Source organism: Coenobita brevimanus, chromosome 8, assembly GCF_032717465.1.
Source record: "Coenobita brevimanus isolate Jiangsu-jjx chromosome 8, ASM3271746v2, whole genome shotgun sequence".
Taxonomy (NCBI): domain Eukaryota; kingdom Metazoa; phylum Arthropoda; class Malacostraca; order Decapoda; family Coenobitidae; genus Coenobita; species Coenobita brevimanus.
The window spans coordinates 10,906,423-10,924,158 of NC_136961.1; the positions used below are offsets into that span (position 1 = coordinate 10,906,423).

At 40.5% G+C, this 17,736-nt stretch overlaps 1 protein-coding gene across 1 annotated transcript in view; it reads left to right on the forward strand.

Moving 5' to 3' along the window:
* The first annotated feature begins 1,864 nt into the window (after nucleotides 1-1,864).
* Nucleotides 1,865-17,736, forward strand: part of LOC145406512 (organic cation transporter protein-like) — a 169,247-nt gene continuing 153,375 nt past the window's right edge. Inside the window, exon 1 of the mRNA XM_080277640.1 lies at nucleotides 1,865-1,927. The gene's annotated coding sequence lies outside the window, so the exon portion shown is untranslated. The remainder of the gene's footprint in view (nucleotides 1,928-17,736) is intronic.

Genomic DNA, 17,736 nt, shown 5'->3' on the forward strand with positions numbered 1-17,736 from the left:
CACAAACAGCACATTTTAATTTGATCGGCTATTACGATATTACTCTTTAAAGATTTCCATTGTTAGGCAGTATGTCATACTGGACTTTTATTAATAAGAAATGACAGGAAGTAATTAATTATGCCTTCACTGGATTCTCTGGGTCAGAAAACATGGGATTAGGCATCAAAAGCAATATCCTAAGTGCAATGGCTTACGAGCTATGCCGATTCCATGATTTAGCTAATTTGGGGCACTGGTGTGGTGGCCACCTTGAATTATGGAAAAAAAAAAAAAAAAAGGAATCTTCGGAACTTTTTTGTGGGATATCTACCAGGTCATCCGGGTCACTGTGCAAAAAGTCAGCCTTGACATCCAGATTTCGACTTCAAATCCTAAATACAGTGGACTATTGGGAGTTAAAGCTGAGGTCACTTTGCGGCCGAGACAAGAAAAGTGAAAGTGGTGGGGGAGCAGCCACACCACGTATACTCCACTCTTCCACAGATGGTCCTTCAGGGTTGCCAACCATTCGCTTTCAGAGCCTAGTGAGGCGACATTTGAACTGAACTGCGCGAAATATTGTAGGGTTTTGCCATGGTATTTCCCACCATAGTCAAAGAACAACGCATCAAGTTGGTTCGATAATCCCTTGGGACGGGTTTGGGACTTAAACGCCTTTTTGACAGAGAACAGAGCGAATGTTGACGAGAGGGAAGAAAACAGTGGCAGGAGGAGGGGGAGGGTTTGAGAGAAAGTGATATGAGACTAACGGGAAAAAAAAAAAAAATGGTACAGCTGCCAGTGTGTGTGTGTGCTTCCTCCGCATATTCCTTTGTGTCTCCTTAAATCTATATCAGAAAGTCTGCAACAATAAATATATCAAGCTGTCATATATATATATATATATATATATATATATATATATATATATATATATATATATATATATATATATCCTACTCTAAGTTGTATCAACGATAATTATAGCATAACAGATATGTAGCATACACAGCAATGTAAGATCTGATGCACGTAAATTATAAATATACTTAGGACTTCATGATAACTTTTTTTTTTTTTTGCATGCATGAAGCGGCATGTATAATACGGTGGCTGTAGGTATTTAACATCTAAGTTGGAAGCTGGTAGGAAGTGCGAATATGAGAAAAACAAAGAGAATAACAGCAGTTTAACTAGACGACAATAAGACAAGACAAAAAAAAAAAAAAGTGGTTGTTGGGGTTTCAATTCTCCCTAGAGCAGTGGTTCCCAACCTATGGGTAATTACCCACAAGTGGGTAATTTGGATATTTTGAGTGGGTAATGGAAGGCTGAGAATAAATAATAATAAATAAAAATTTAGTATATGAATGTGTGCTTTTATTTTACAATGTAAGTAGTGTTTCAAGCATTTTTCATAAAGGAGTATTAGTTTGCTAGTCTCAGTATTTTCATTATTCACTGTGATTGTTAAATGGGATAATAATTACTATCTTTGGAGTATTCAATAAGTTATATTTTTTTTCCTGAAGGTATGTAAGTAATGAGAGTACCTGTATGGTCATATATATTTTTAGTTTTTATTTGGAATTCAGTTAATTGAAAAGTTAAAGTATTTACTCATACATACATGTAAAAACTGAGATTATATAAACAAATAAAACATCAAGCCTTCAGTATATTGTTTGATAACCCTTATTTATTTATTTTATCATAAATATATACTACTGTACTTACACTTGATGATGTGGGTAACACAAACTTGAAGAAGTCAGTAAACGGGTAATGTAATGAAAAAGGTTGGGAACCACTGCCCTAGAGGATCTGGCGTTTGGAGGGCGACTTACCATGCAGGACTGAATGCCTTCAGTAACCACCGACTTGGCAACCCTGAGTCCGTCACCCTCCAGTCAGTCTCTTCCTGTCAGACACGGTGGAAGTGCAGGTACTGTGCTCGCAGCATGTGTGCGTGTGAACTGTTTTTGTATAACAGTGATATTAAAACAGAAGAATTATAAGCATTTTTAATAGAAAATTTTGCCACTATATTCTCATAAAAACATTAAACGCGATTTAAGTATTCATGTATAATTCTAACATTATGCTGCTGCAGCAGTCCAGGTATACCCACAGTGTTTTAATCATAACATTATGCTGCTGCAGCAGCCCAGGTATACCCACAGTGTTTTGCTGTGATGTTAATATCAATCAAATGTGTGTGTGTGTGTGTGTGTGTGTGTGTGTGTGTGTGTGTGTAGTTCGGTGGATGGGTGGGTGGAGGTGGATATAACCTGAAACAGTTGGGCATCTCTGCTTCTGCAAACGCTGCTTAACCATTTTTGTAGTGTTTTCCAAAGTTTTGAACCGAATGACGTGTTCGGTTGATTTATTTTTGTTGCCACCGGACTGTTTTATCTATGGAGACTCCTTGACCCATGTGCAGTGCAGGGATCAATGAAATGCTATATCGCACCCCTCCAATTTGAAAAGTCTCTCCTGATCCACGGAAAGTCGTCTAAAAATAAAAGGAAATACAGAATATAGGCCCTTGGGCTTGAGAGGTAAGCAAGTTTTTATCTGGGGCTTCCCCGGCAATTACGTAGGTAGAATGAAAATACAATGTTCTGCTTAACCCTTTCCACCTTTACCAGCCGCGATAGCGAAGATGGTATTGCTTTCAGTTTGTCTGTGTCTGTCTGTGTGTATGTCTGGAACCACGATAACTTTGCAATCGCCTAAGATATTATCACAAAATTTTACAGGTGAATGATACGGAAAAAAAAAAAATCACGATTACGAAATTGATTAATTAGGTCAAGGTCTGTGCGTCCGTTACCAAGATTACTTCGCAACCGCTCAGAATGTCATCACAACATTTTGCTGGTGTGTAGTAGAGATGAAAATCTCCTACGAACATTGTTTTCAGTTTCTGTGTGTGTCTCCTAGCACGATAATTTCGCGACCGCTCAAGATATCATCACAAAATTTTACATGTGTGTAGTAGGGATGAAAATCTCATAAGAGGGTTCGAATTGGTGAAAATGCAGCAAGGTCAAGGTCATATTTCGAGCCGCGTTAGATATGTAACGGCACGCGGCTGGTGTAATTTCCCCTTTGGGAGGGCCTCTGGTATAATGCATTTTATTTTTCCCACCAACAGCGATTTACTTCACCTTGTGACAGAATTTTCGTGCTTTAGATGCAAACTTCATTTATTCCTTCAACCTTAGACGATTAGGCTAGTCTGGAGACAGTAGTAGTAGTAGTAGTAGTAGAAGTAGTAGTAGTAGTAGTAATTATAATAATAGTAATAATAATAATAATAATAATAATAATTACACTTATGAAAGGATTAAATATTCGCTTTAAGTCAGTAGTAATAGCTTTGGAAGAAGAGGAGGAGGAGGAGAAGGAGAAGGAGGAGGAGGAGGAGGAGGAGGAGGAGAAGAAGAAGAAGAGGAAGAAGAAGAAGAAGGATGACTACATCTTAGTGAAAGAATTTTGGTGTTCATGTGCATTTTTAAGTTATCCTGACGCAGTTAAAAATATTGCACGACTAATGTAGATTTTATTACGATGCGTCACATTGTTTACTTACCATCTGTGACCAAAAATAAAGATCCAAAAAATGAGACAAGTATAAAAAATAATAACATTGCCTATACTGTTTTTACTCTAACTTTGATATAAAAAGTAACCCAATAACATTACCAATGCTGATTTTACTTTAACTTGGTCCAGATTTCGTCCTTTTGCAGCTTTCTTCTTGTAGCTCAGTGTTATAAAATCCAATACTACGACTCAGCGTGCAAGCTACGTACTTTCCTAGCAGTTTATGATGACTATAGTCGCGACGCACGACTTTGAGGTTGTCATTATTGTATTCTGGCAACCTACCATTCAAAAGTGCGTCTGATTTCGTGGAGAAAATGGGACGCATGTGATTCGTGTATAATATGTTCGTGTATAATAATATTCGTGTATAATATATTCGTTCATAATAATATGATTCGTGTAAGACAAGAAATCGGACACACTTTTGAATGGTAGGTTGCCAGGGTACGATAATGACAACCTCAGAGTCGTACACCGCGACTATAGCATCATACTCTAATGTAAATCTATTCTAACTGTTAAGAGACGAAGATGGAGAAATGGTAGCTTTTGACCATTATATATATATATATATATATATATATATATATATATATATATATATATATATATATATATATAATGGTCAAAAGCTACCATTTCCCATCTTCGTCTCTTAATATATATATATATATATATATATATATATATATATATATATATATATATATATATATATATATATATATATATATATATATATATATATATATATATATATATACAATATATATATATATATATATATATATATATATATATATATATATCTATATATCTATATCTAGATCTATATCTATATATATATATATATATATATATATATATATATATATATATATATATATATATATATATATATATATATATATATATATATATATATATATATATATATATATATACAGTATGTATATATATATATATATATATATATATGAGCAAGTGACCAAAAATCACAACAAAAAACCCTTGAATGCGCGAGTTAACCGCACAGAACGCGAGGCAGAGGCAAGGAGTGGCTAAAAAATGCCATTTTCTATTAGTGTGAGACCACCCCTCACACAGCGCGTCACGTGTCGTCTGCTCCTCTTCCTGTTGAGGATGAAGAGGAAGCAATGTCAGAAGTGTCAGCATTGGACTTTGAAGGGTTTATGGCCGAAGTGAGTGACTTTGATGCTCCTGGGGAAGGTGTTCAAAAGGAGTCTGTGGAGGGAAATGTTGGTGTGGTGGGAAGTGCAGTGGGGAGTGCGGTGCTGTGTTGCCGCGCCTCGGAACCCCTGTTATTTTAGGTCATCAGGCCTGTTGCATACTGATGTTAAGGTGACTGTCCATATTTTTGTTATTGTAGCTATAGCTTTAGTACAATGTCTGAAAAATATGACCTTTACTATGTCTCTAAGGGCCAAAAAATGTCCAGGTATGAGGGGGTACCGCCCATATGTAATTATTCCCATAAGATTATGTATTCCCAGTACGCGAATTCCCAGCGCACGAGGTCGTGGACCGCCCAATCTCTTGCGCACTGGGTGAGCCTACTGTATATATATATATATATATATATATATATATGTACTTTATATATACACGAGTATATAGATAGATAGATATATAGGTAGATAGATAGACAAATTGATAATATGCCACTCAAAGATAGTTTTGAAAAAGTATCAGCTATTACGCTGCTTCTTGCACAGTCAGGGACAAAAGTCTATTGCCAGACGCCATGATCCCGTAAGGGATGGCCATTTGACTCTGAGTTATTTGTTTTATGGGGAGGGACACTAATCCCCCACCAACCCATTTGTTGACACGTAGGGAGCTCGTATGGTTTGGTTATATGGTTACCACCCACCGCTGTAAATGGTTTCTTGGCTTACAGGAAACCATTTGGCTTGTCACTCAATGTAAAACCACCCGTAAAGACAAGCAATAGGAAGTGACAGGAAAAACGGGAGAAATAGGAAGAGAGGAGGGAAGGGACAGAAAAAGAATGATAAAGGCTAAGGAAGAAGTTGGCAGCACTACATCAAGTGAGTGGATGATGATCGCCACCACCTACCACTCGGGAGAAAAGACCGCTTAATATTTCACCTCTTGTGCTTGTCACTCACCTTTGCTGGGTAATATACCTAAGCTGAGAGTGACTTTCTATGTTATCAACCAATACATGATTCCCGTCATATGATGCATAGGTGAGCAAAGTGAGGATATGCAGTATGTCCCTACTACACTCAGTGGAATAGCAGGTGAACTTTTTCCCTTCGCGTACAGTTGCGAACTAAAGTAACCCATTCCATTACCGTAAATAAACAGATAAAAGATGACATTGCAAACCCATTAATGCTAGCTTAGGAATCTTACAAACTTTTTTCAGAAGTCTCTGTAAGAGTTTCATAATTATTCGACTATAATATGGATTGGTATTATTGCCTGCATTTTATTATTATTATTATTGAAAGCAGTGATAAGAAACAGGGAAGTGAGCATGGAAGTGAAAAAGTTACTACATGACAGTATTGTGATACCAACTCTAACGTATAGAAGTGAAGCTTGGACGTTGTTGGAAGGACACAAGTCAAGAGTGAGAGCAGTGGAAATGAGTTATTTAAGAGGAGCCTGTGGAGTCACATGGAGAGACAGGCTGACGAATGAGGATATAAAGGAGCGTAGTGGTGTGGATGTGGATGTGATAGGAAGCGTTATGAGGAACACACTGAGGTGGTTTGGCCATGTGGAGAGGACGGAGGGTGAAAGACTGACGAAGAGAGTGTATGTGAGTGAGGTGGAGGGGGGAAGAGGGAGGGGGAGGCCGAGGATGAGATGGAGGGATGGGGTGGAGAGGTATATGAGAGAGGGGGGTGTGAGTTGGGAGCAGGGCAGTGAAATGGCGGGGGACAGGGCCGACTTGGAGGCGATTTGTTTGTGGCCACCCCAAACGGGATTGAGGCGTCTGGCAATAGATAGATAAATAGATTATTATTATTATTATTATTATTACTGCTGCTTCGCTGGTTGTTGATGTGATCATTTCACTAGTCTATTGTTACGCAGCTGCTCTTACTACTTTACAAGCAAGACTGAGTGGGAAAAAAAAATTTGTTGTAATCATATTATTTACAAACAGCAAGTTAAAATATGGCTTCAGAAAAACCATCTCTGATTTACATGGAAAACAATCACACATTTCCCCAGAATAAAACATGCAACCATCGAAGTTAGAATTCAGGTCTTTTGTAGCCTTTAATAGGAAGAGTGGGAATATGAGTGTCGTAGCTACCCTACGAACCTACAGTACACAGGACTTATCAGCTGATGGGCCAGTATGCCTCCCCATATCCCAGGACAACCTTGTCCAGTAGTGGTAGTAGTAGCAGCACCAGCACCACCAGCAGCACCAGCACCACCAGCAACAGCAGCAGTAGTAGTAGTAGTAGTAGTTGCAACCCCAGGCTCAAATAAGCGTAAACCCGGTGGGTTGCTGACCTTAAGATTCCCTCCTTTTTCGATCCCACCCTTCTCTCGAGGGATAGGGAGAGATTGAGGGACATTTGCCAGGTCATATCGGTGTCAACACGTGAAGGTCTTTTTTTTTTTTTTTCCCCTTTCGAGTCTAGTACTATATGCTTATCCATATATGAATAAATATTCGCACAATTATACCCGACAGTGGACGTTACCCTGATTATAGAGCTTTTACTCCAACCTGACAAACATCCCTAACCTCTTTCAGTTCATCTGACGGCCAGGTGTACTCAGATTGGAGGGTCAATTTGGCCGGTAAGCAAGGAGACGTATTTGAACCTGACAACGAAGAATCATTGTCACCACGACACAATATTCAACCTGTATAAGCTCCATGAGATGAAAACAAAGTATAATGTATGTTGATTCCTTAGTACCATGAAACTACAAGACTGGATTTTAACATGGGTATATTTCTTTCGGTGACTATAGGGTTTCTTACCTTCACTTGGAGTAGATTTTCGCCCCTTTTCACCGTATGTCTCGCAGTCCAGGGGCCGAATAGGACAATATAACGGCTGTGCATCCTATCCTTAGCATTTCTTCGTGATAAGCATCAAAGTCGAGTGTTAGTCTTTTTGAATGTTAATCTACAGCTTAACATTCAAGATGGAGAGATGGCAATTGTAACCAAGTTAAAATGGGCAGAGTCTTTATTTCACAGCACCATATTGCGTCAGAACTGTTCTAAAATAAAAGGAAAAATAAAAGCAAGAGAAGAGAATAGGCCTAACTGCAGTGGGGCCATTCACACACACACACACACACACACACACACACACACACACACACACAAGGATATCTGCAGTAGGCTGACCAGTACTAGGCTGCTCCTGTCTAAGAATACGAGTATGACTCAGCAAAGTTTCTGACCGGAATCGTGCTAAGTCTGTTCTTCGCTCTGCAAAAAATAATATCATCCGTACTAAATGCTCTCAACTCTCCAACTCGAATTCTCCCCGCTCCTTCTGGCACCTTGCCAAAAACCTTTCTAACAACTTTACCTCATCATCCTTCCCTCCTCTTTTCTACTCTGATGGCTCTGTAGCTATTTCTTCTACTGATAAAGCAGATCTCTTTGCTCAGACTTTCTCCTCCAATTCCACCTTAGACAATTCCGGAGCTGTTCCTCCATCACTTCCCCTTTCTGACTTCCTCATGGGTGACATTAAAATTTCTTTAGCTGACGTATTTTCTGCCGTCACAGGCCTCAATACTAATAAGGCATATGAGTCTGATGGAGTCCCTCCTGTTGTTCTCAAGAACTGTGCTTCTGTGCTTACACCCTGCCTAGGCAAACTCCTTCGCTTTTGTCTATCAACTTGTACCTTTCCTTCTTGCTGGAAGTTTGCTCTCATTCAGCCAGTCCCAAAGAAGGGTGACCATTCCCAATGCTCTAACTATCGTCCAATTTCTATAACATCCTGTGTCTCAAAAGTTTTCGAGTCAATTCTTAATAGAAAAATTTTAAGGCATCTTTCCTATCACGACCTTCTTTCTGATCATCAGTATGGGTTCCGTCAGGGAAGCTCCACCGGCAATCCTCTCACCTACCTTTCAGACTCCTGGTCATCCTCCTTTCGGGACTTTGGCGAAAGCTTTGCCATTGCACTTGACATCTCAAAGGCTTTCGATCGAGTGTTGGCTTAAATCTTTAACTTCCAAACTGCCCTCTTTCAGTTTCTATCCTTCTATCTGTGCCTTCATCTATAGCTTCCTTTCTGGTCGTTCTGTAGCCGCTGTTGTAGACGGCCATCGTTCTTCTCCTAGATCTATTAACAGTTGTGTTCCTCAGGGCTCTCTCCTATCACCAGCTCTCTTCCTTTTATTTATCAATGACCTTCTTAGCTGTACATCTAACCCTATCCACTCATACCTGGTACGCTGATGACTCCACCCTTCACCTTTCCATTCGGTTCCCGCAACGTCCATCTCAGCAGTTACTTCAACAAACAAGGGATGAGGCTATGGTACACCGGTCTGACTTGGCTCGTATCTCTGACTAGGGTAAAAATAATCTTGTTGTTTTTAATGCATCAAAGTCTCAGTGTTTACACCTATCAACATGACAAAATCTTCCATAGGAGTACCCACTAATGTTTAATAATATTCAGCTTAATCCTGCATCATCCTTGAACATACTTGGGGTTTCATTTACTCGGGACTTTTCTTGGAAAGATCATATTACATCTCTTGTAAAATCTGCTTCCAAGAGGTTAGGTGTGCTAGGCCGACTCCGTTCCTTCTTTATCCCTGCACAACCCCTATACAGGGGTTTTATCCACCCCTGTGTGGAGTACAACTTTCATGTGTGGGGAGGCTCCCCACAAACAGTTCTTCTCAAGAGGGTGGAGTCAAAGGCTTTTCGTCTCATTAACTCTCCTCCTGTTACTGACTCCTTTCAACCTATGTCTCTTTGCTGCACTGTTGCATCTTTATCTCTTTTCTATCGCTATTTCAGTGGTCACTGCTCCTCTGAACTGTCTGCATGCATTCCTCCACCTCTACGACGGGCGTATAGCACCCGTGTATCAGCAAACTCTCATCCCTTTTCTGTCCAGCTCTTTAATGCAAGAGTTAACCGTTACTCCCAGTCCTTCATTTATGCAGCAGGTTAACTCTGGAACTGTCTCCCTCTATCTGTATTTCCAGCTTCCTATGATCTCCAGTCTTTCAAACGCAGTGTGTCCAGGCATCTCGAAATGATCGGATCTTGAATTTGGCTCCTTCTTGTATTTTGTTTTTCTCTTGGAAGGAACAATTTTGTGGGCTCGCGGCCTATGGTTCCTTCTTCCTCACATAAAAAAAAAAAGAAAAAAAAAAAACTAGCACGAGCCAAAGACTGTTCCGATAACTAATATTTTCAAGAGGCATCCATTCCAACCCAGGAGCAGTGGTGATGACATGTTTGTGGAAGGACCCTCTCGACAACAGAAAGCACCGCCATCACATCCTGTGTGACGGGCAGGCTTCAGTGAAACCGTCACGCAGCGGTAAATCACTGCATTATTCTCGTAAAGCGCCACACTGCATCTTCATTGCAATGTAACCCTGATTCATTCTTTTTAACAATGACAGATAATTTTCCGTAGCTTATTGGCAGAATGAGACAATACTGTGGATTTACATCCCTTTCGTGGCAACCTCGAGATTTTTATCTAGTGCAGAGGCTCCCGAACTTTCCTAGTCTTTCCCCACTTTAGCCGTAAAATCTTTGATGATTCGCCCCCCATTCCCCCGATACCACAGGGGGAATTTCCTCTCCCCTTTGGGAGTTATTTCATATAATTAGATTCTAGAATTAAATGCCTCCAGTTTTATGGTACCCTTTTGCACGTTAGGGCAATAACTAAAGATATTACTGAGGTTCAATAATATTGGAATACTTTAGAGGTTGTGTGTTTTTTTGTAGGAAGATAAATATTGGAAGTCAGAAAACTTTACCTTATTCATAAAGGCATGCAGTAACAGCCAAAAACCATTTACCCATACAAATTACCAAATCAATGACCAAGAGCACACCAAAAGGACTACTTTGGCCATTTTAGTCATACCTGTTTATTCCCCTTGTTGGATGATTAACATTCTCCCCAGAGGGGAATTCCCCCCCCCCCCCCCGGTCGCACTTGGGAACTCCTGTTCTAGTGTTAATTTGTTGTTACTGTTCCGAAATTAAGGGGAAATGGTAATGTTTCGCCTGGTTAAAATGAACAGAGTATACATAAAAGAAGCCCGCTTGGCTTCCTGTCATGGATAAAGGTCATTTCCAAAAACAATATAAGAAGAGCAAAGAGGATAACGTCCCCCGCCCACAAAATTCTCAACCCGAAATTGATATGAAATAATAAGAATAAACTCAGTGTAACATAGAACAAGTACTTTCGTTGACTGTGCAAACTGCTCTGCGCCATAAAACCATCAAAGGGGGTGAAGGTAAATAAAATGAGCATGGTGACCAAAGAAATTCTTGGGATGAGCTAGAAAGTTGATGGACGGTGGGTCTGAAACAGGGAAGCATACCCTGTGAAAGTAGATGTTGTAGAATTAGTGGTTTGGGTGCAGTGAAGGTTTCTTTCAAAAAATTCTCCGAGAGTTAAGTGTAAGTAGGAAAAGAAAAAGGCGCCGCGGGCAAAGAAGTTGGTGATATTAATTGGAATTGTGGGCGGGTGTGGGGAGGTGCCAGGAGAGTATGCCCTGAGGAAGGTAAAGGTTTTAGTTTTCCCAACAGCAACAACATAAGCTCCTATTGTTCTCATTTACAGTACCTGTTCTTGCTACGCAGATAAAAAATGAAAGTTGCTGTAATGATGGAAACGGCCATGAATAGAGAAGTGAGGCACAAACACAAAATAAAATTGGATTAGTTAATGGCAGCGAATGAAACCAACCTTTAATGTATAGCTAGTTTCTTATCATGAAGTAAAATAAGAAGTATATGAGAATGAACCTGAAAGTGTAGTACTAGTAGTAGTAGTAGTAGTAGTAGCAGTAGTAGTTAAAAAAGTAGTAATAGTCGTAGTAGTAGTAGTAGTAGTAGTACCGTAGTTACAACTTCAGGTTCATCTGAACGTGAACCCAGTGGACTACAGGCTGAAGGTGCTCTTCGCCTCCAGTCATCATCTGCCTTTCTGAAGGATAGGGAGGGAACTGTGGTATTACTATATAACCAGGTAATACTGTATAACCATCACCAGAAGGCATCCCTCTTCAGTACCACAATGCAGTGAATAAAGAAATACAGGAGAGATGAGAGAGGCAGCTGTGCCAGTGAAAAGAGGCAATAAACAAAATGACAGATATGAAGCAAAGCACACACAATAAGGAGTGAGAAGGCATCAGGTATCGCGGCCTTGGTTGGGGATCAGGTCTGGGTAATAGCTGGTTTGAGAGAGAACAGACAAGCTAAGGTATGCACGTGATTGCGACGGTGTGGAAGGGCCTTTGTTCATTGATGATAGGGATGGTGACATGGATGGAAATCACACCCCTACCCTCCCACCACCACCACAACCAACACACACACACACACACACACACACACACACACACACACACAGCAACTTGCCTCGCTGGTCGTATGCGCGTTTTCTTTTCCAGGAAAGTCTGGATTAGAGTATGCTAGATTAGTTTGTTAGATTATGTGGTGGTAGGTTAGGGCTAAATTAAGCTTCTCGTGGTCGGAACAACCCTGTTACCCTACACCAGTGAACGGCTTTGTATTTTATTTAGCTGAGAGTGACTCATTCTCTCCGACAAGAAGAGTATGTTTTCATCTCTGTTTATTTGTCTGTTAGGAACCAGGATTTTTCTAAAACAAAGAGAGAGACCTGGACCATATTTGGATGGTAGACAGCCCATGTTCCAGGAAACAGTCGATTAACTTTTGGGACCGATCCTGATAGTATTACAGATTCTGGATCCGGAAAACACTTTTTGAGAAACTCTAATCACTGACGAGAAAACCTTACCCATTATGAAGAGTGGTTTGGAAATTACGTTGCCCTTGTCGGAGAGATGCGCTCCACTGAATGCCCTTCCATTTAGAGTCTAAGATTGTTCAAGTAAACGGGATAATCTTGAGATGAGGAAATAAATGTAGCACACGATGGCGAAATGGTTTATAGTTGTGAAATATGAGGGTATTTTTCCTAGGGATGTATCGGATATCCGCATCCGCATCCGCGGAACATCCGCATCCATTTCGACATCCGCATCCGCACTTATGTAAAAATATACATCCGCATCCGCATCCGCATTGGCATTTCAATAAACATCTGCATCCGCATCCGCATCCGCATTTGAACGAGACACAAAGCGGATGTGGTGGATATACTAAATACAAAGCCTTCGTTATAAACAAAAACATTAGTGTTTTTGCGTGATACGACTTGCTTGCTGTGTTTACTGTTTACCATGGTAGGTGGTCATAAGGACAATGATTTTGTAGTTATTCTATAGTGCTTTGGTCTGCACAAGACCAAAGTGCTGTGACTAACTCCACCAAGTCGATAAAAGCCGTATGGGTAATACGCTTACCTTGGTACTTTGTAGTGTCTAACAGGGTTAATGGGAATCAAAATGCTTTTATATTGGTGTGTATGGCTGTGTGCGTGTGTGTGTGTTATGAAGACTATGGCTAGGGAAGTGTCACAGTAAGTTAAAGAAAGGTGCTGAAAGTACCACTGTCTGAAAACATTGTATTTTTTACAGCAGCTGAGTTCATTATGAATATTTTAAGAGGAGGAAAAAATCAGCTCCCAAGGCCGGGATAAGGGATAGGCAGTTGTCTCCAAGGGCCGAGCTTTAGTTAAATGATTATGCAACAGTTTATCCTGAAAATATCCGCATCCGCATCCACGAGGATGTCATAGTTTCACATCCGCATTAGCATCCGCATCCGCAGTTTCTTGAAACAGACATCCGCATCCGCATCCGCAAGATACAGAAACATGATAACCGCATTCACATCCGCATCCGCGGATGTTTAAATTCTGACATCCGATACATCCCTAAGTTTTCCACAGTGCATGAAGCGGGACTGGTGGCAGGGATGATGACACAGCTGAAAATCTTCCTCGTTCAGCTGCATCATGAACGATCCCTAGAGCCGTATTCTCCATAAAACCTTCTAAGGCTCAGTTGTGTTTAAAATTGCTTGTGTATTCATTTCTCTTAACGCGTATCAAACACCTCACAGTCAAAGTAGTGTGGATACTCAAGTTATAAAACACGAAAAGCAAAACGATCTGTGATATTCGAGAACTGTTGTATAGGCCTAAACTTATTTTACATGTAAACTGCTTAGCATCTTTGGGTAATAATATTCTCAGATTAAGAAAATGCGCTGATATTTCTAGTAGAGTAACTAGACGGCTTTGTTTAGCTTAGCTAATCGCAACCATGGTGAAAGGGTTAATGAAAGATTCTGTGATACAGTTAACCACTTCAGTTTTAAAAAAATTCCCCGTCAAGTGGAATATTCCCACCTACACAAACTAAATTTGTCTGAAGGAAGTAAGAATATATATATATATATATATATATATATATATATATATATATATATATATATATATATATATATATATATAAAGACAAGAAGTGTTTTTTATGCAAGGAAGAAGTCACCTACTGCAAGGAGCCCGCAAGCTGTTCCTCCCTACAAAAAATAAAGATAAAATAAAAGAAAGTCAAATTCAAGATCTGTTAATTTCGAGATACCTGGACACACTGCGTTTGAAAGACTGGAGATAATAGGCAGTAGGAAACACACAGAGAGGGAGATAGTTTCAGACTTGACCTGTTGCATTCATGAAGGACTGGGAATAACGGGTAACTCTTGCATTAGAGAGTTTGACAGAGAAGGGATGAGAGTTTGTTGCTAGGCGAGTGCTACGCTTCCGCCCTAGTGGTGGAAGGATGCAAACAGACAGTTCACAGAAGCAGTGACCATTGAAGTAGGAATAGTGATGAGATAAAGATGCAACAATGCGGTAAAGAGACAGAGGTTGAAGGGAACCAGAAAGAGGAGGAGAGTTAATGAGAAGAAAAACCTTTGTCTCCAATTGTTGAGAAGAGCTATATGTGGAGAGCCTTCCAACACATGACAGCTGTACTCTACCAAGGGGCGAATAAGACTCGCGTATACAGTTAATAACTGTTCAGGGGTAAAGAGTGCATGGAGTCGGCTTAGCACACCTAGTCTCTTGGAAGCAAGTTTTACAAGAGTGGTAGTATGACCTTTCCAAGATAAATCCCCAAGTATGTTTAAAGATGATGCTGGAATGAGTTGGATACTGTCAAAAATTTTAGGATACTCCTGAGGAAGATTGTTAGGTTGAAAGATGTAAGAAATGAGTTTTTGATGCATTAAAACCAAGAAGATTACTTGTACCCCAGCCAGAAAGATGAGCCAAGTCAGACATTAGGTGTGTTATAGCTTCATCCCTTATTTGTTGAAGTAATTGCTGAGATGGACCTGCGGGCAGCAAGTGGAAAAGAGGAAGGTGGAGTCATCAGCGTATGAGTGGATAGGGTTAGATGTACAGCTTAAGGTCATTGATGAATAGGAGGAAGAGAGCTGGTGATAGGACACAACCCTGAGGATCACCACTATTGATAGCTGTAGGAGAAGAACAGTGTACGCCTACAACAGTGGCTACAGTACGGCCAGCAAGGAAGCTAGAGATGAAGGCACAGATGGAAAGATAGAAACCGTAAGAGAGCAGTTTGGGAATTAAAGATTTATGCTCGGCTCGGTAGAAAGCCTTTGAGATGTCAAGTGCATTGGCGAAGCGTACGCCAGTGTCCCGAAAGGAGGATGACCAGGAGTCTGAAAGATGGGTGAGAAGATCGCCAGTGAAGTGTCTCTGGCGGAACCCATACTGACTATAGGAAAGATGGCTACGATGGGAAAGGTGTTTTAATATTTTTTTGTTAAGAACAGATTCAAAAACTTTTGAAACACAGGATGTTAAATCAGGTGGGCTATAGTTAAGAGGGTTGGGAATGGTCAACCTTCCTTGGAACAGGCTGAATGAGAGCAAACTTCCAGCAAGAAGGAAATGCACAAATGTATCAGCCATTAAGAAGTCAGAGAGGGGCAATGATGGGGAATCATCACCGGAATCATCTAAGGTGAAAATGGAGAGTCTGAGGAAGAGTTCTGCTTTATTAGTAGGAGAAATGACTACAGAGCCATCAAAGTGGAAAAGAGGAGGGAAGGATTATGAGGTAAAGTTGTTAGAAAGGTTTTTGACAAGATGCTACAAGGAGCGGGAAGAATCTGAGTTGGAGAGTTCAGAGCATTAAGTACGAATGACATTCTTTGCAGAGTGAAGAAAAGACTTAGCATGATGCCGGGCAGACGCATAACTGAGATTCAAGGGTTGGCTGGCTCCGGTACCTTTTGCAGGCCTTCTCCTTGTTGTGGACAGCATTAGAACAAGAGTGATTAAACCATTTTTTTTTTCTGAATTACTCACAGGATATGCAAATGGAATGTATGCTTCTATGCAAGAGAGGATAACCTAAGTAATATGCAATGCACACTCAGATAGCTCTCGGCCATGAAAGCCATAAACATTCCAGGGAATGTCAAAGAAGTTCTGCCTGAGGGCCTCCTAATCAGCCCCTCCAAAGTTCCACAGCCGCTGCTTCTTTGGAGGGCCCACAGGTCTTACGGGCACAATACCACAGGTTAAGGTGATTAGGTGGTGACTGGAGGTGCCAAACGGAAAAAGAAGTTTAACAGTGTAAGCAGAAGGATAAGTTGTAGGATGTCAAGTATGTTGTAACTCTCTCCAAGGTGGTCAGGGATATGGGCAGGGTGCTGCACCAGATGTTCTACAGTAGGTCATTACTGAGAGAAAAAAATATAGGCTTATTCACCAGGTTGATCAGTGAAAGGCGAGGAGAGCCAAAGGTAGTGGTGAAAACTGAAATCACCAAGAATGGAGATTTCAGAGAAAGGAGATATTAATAGGATGTGTTTCATTTTAGAAGTGTGATAGTCGAAGACTTTTCCATAGTCAGTAGAATTAGGGGATAAGTAAACAGCACAAATTTGACAGGAATACAAGAGCAAGATAAGTCGTTGCATACACATAAACAACAGCCACCTTTGGCTTTGAAATGAGTATAGAAAAAGTAGGAGGGCACAGAGAAAGGTTTGCTATCAGTTGCCTCAGACAGCTGAGTCTCAGTTAAGAAGAGAAGGTGAGGTTTAGAGGAGGAGAGGTCGTGCATAACCGAAAGTTAGAGGAAAGGCTGTGAATGTTACAGAAATGAAGAACTGAGAGAGGTTCTAGGCATCTCGTTTGGTCGTCACCGGCAGAGGGTCTAATGGTGGGGGCGGTTATTGTGGCTTTGTGATGGGATGTAATTTTTATTTTTTGAATTTTGAATATGAAGTGTAGTGTGCAATGTGCATGTAGTTTGATGCTGGATTTTAGAGGAACTTGTATTGGAGAGCATGCTGGCCTACTCTTTGTGTTACTGAAACACTGAAAAAGTTGAGCAGAGGGGAATGATCACAAGCCAGTCCCGTGGACTGATGAGACGGGAGCGCCAGCTCTCCCTATCATCAAATTTCCTTCCAACTTGGGAGTAACGCCCTGTTCGAATAGTGTTACAGTCGAACAGGTATTGTTGGTAAGCCAACAATACGACGACGCCTGTTGTAGCCAATGTTTGTTGCTGCCAGGTGGCTTTATTGTGCTCAAGACAGCCTTTAGCCGTGCATGGAGAGGGATATTCAGGCCCATCAAGTTTAAAGTCTCTTCAAGAGAGAACAAATTCGTTTCGAGGGAGCAAGCTTGAATCAGCAATGTGTCACCAGGATGAATGTTAGATTTGATATAGTTAAAGTTTTTCCCACTCATGTGCATCAATCAGAAACCCAGGACTTTAATTCAAAAACAAACTTATGGAAGCTTTGGTGTTATAACTGTGATTCACTTTTAAAGGAAGTAGGACACGAAAAACGTGGAAAGATGAGGCACTTCCTCTCTCTCTCTCTCTCTCTCTCTCTCTCTCTCTCTCTCTCTCACACACACACACACACACACACACACA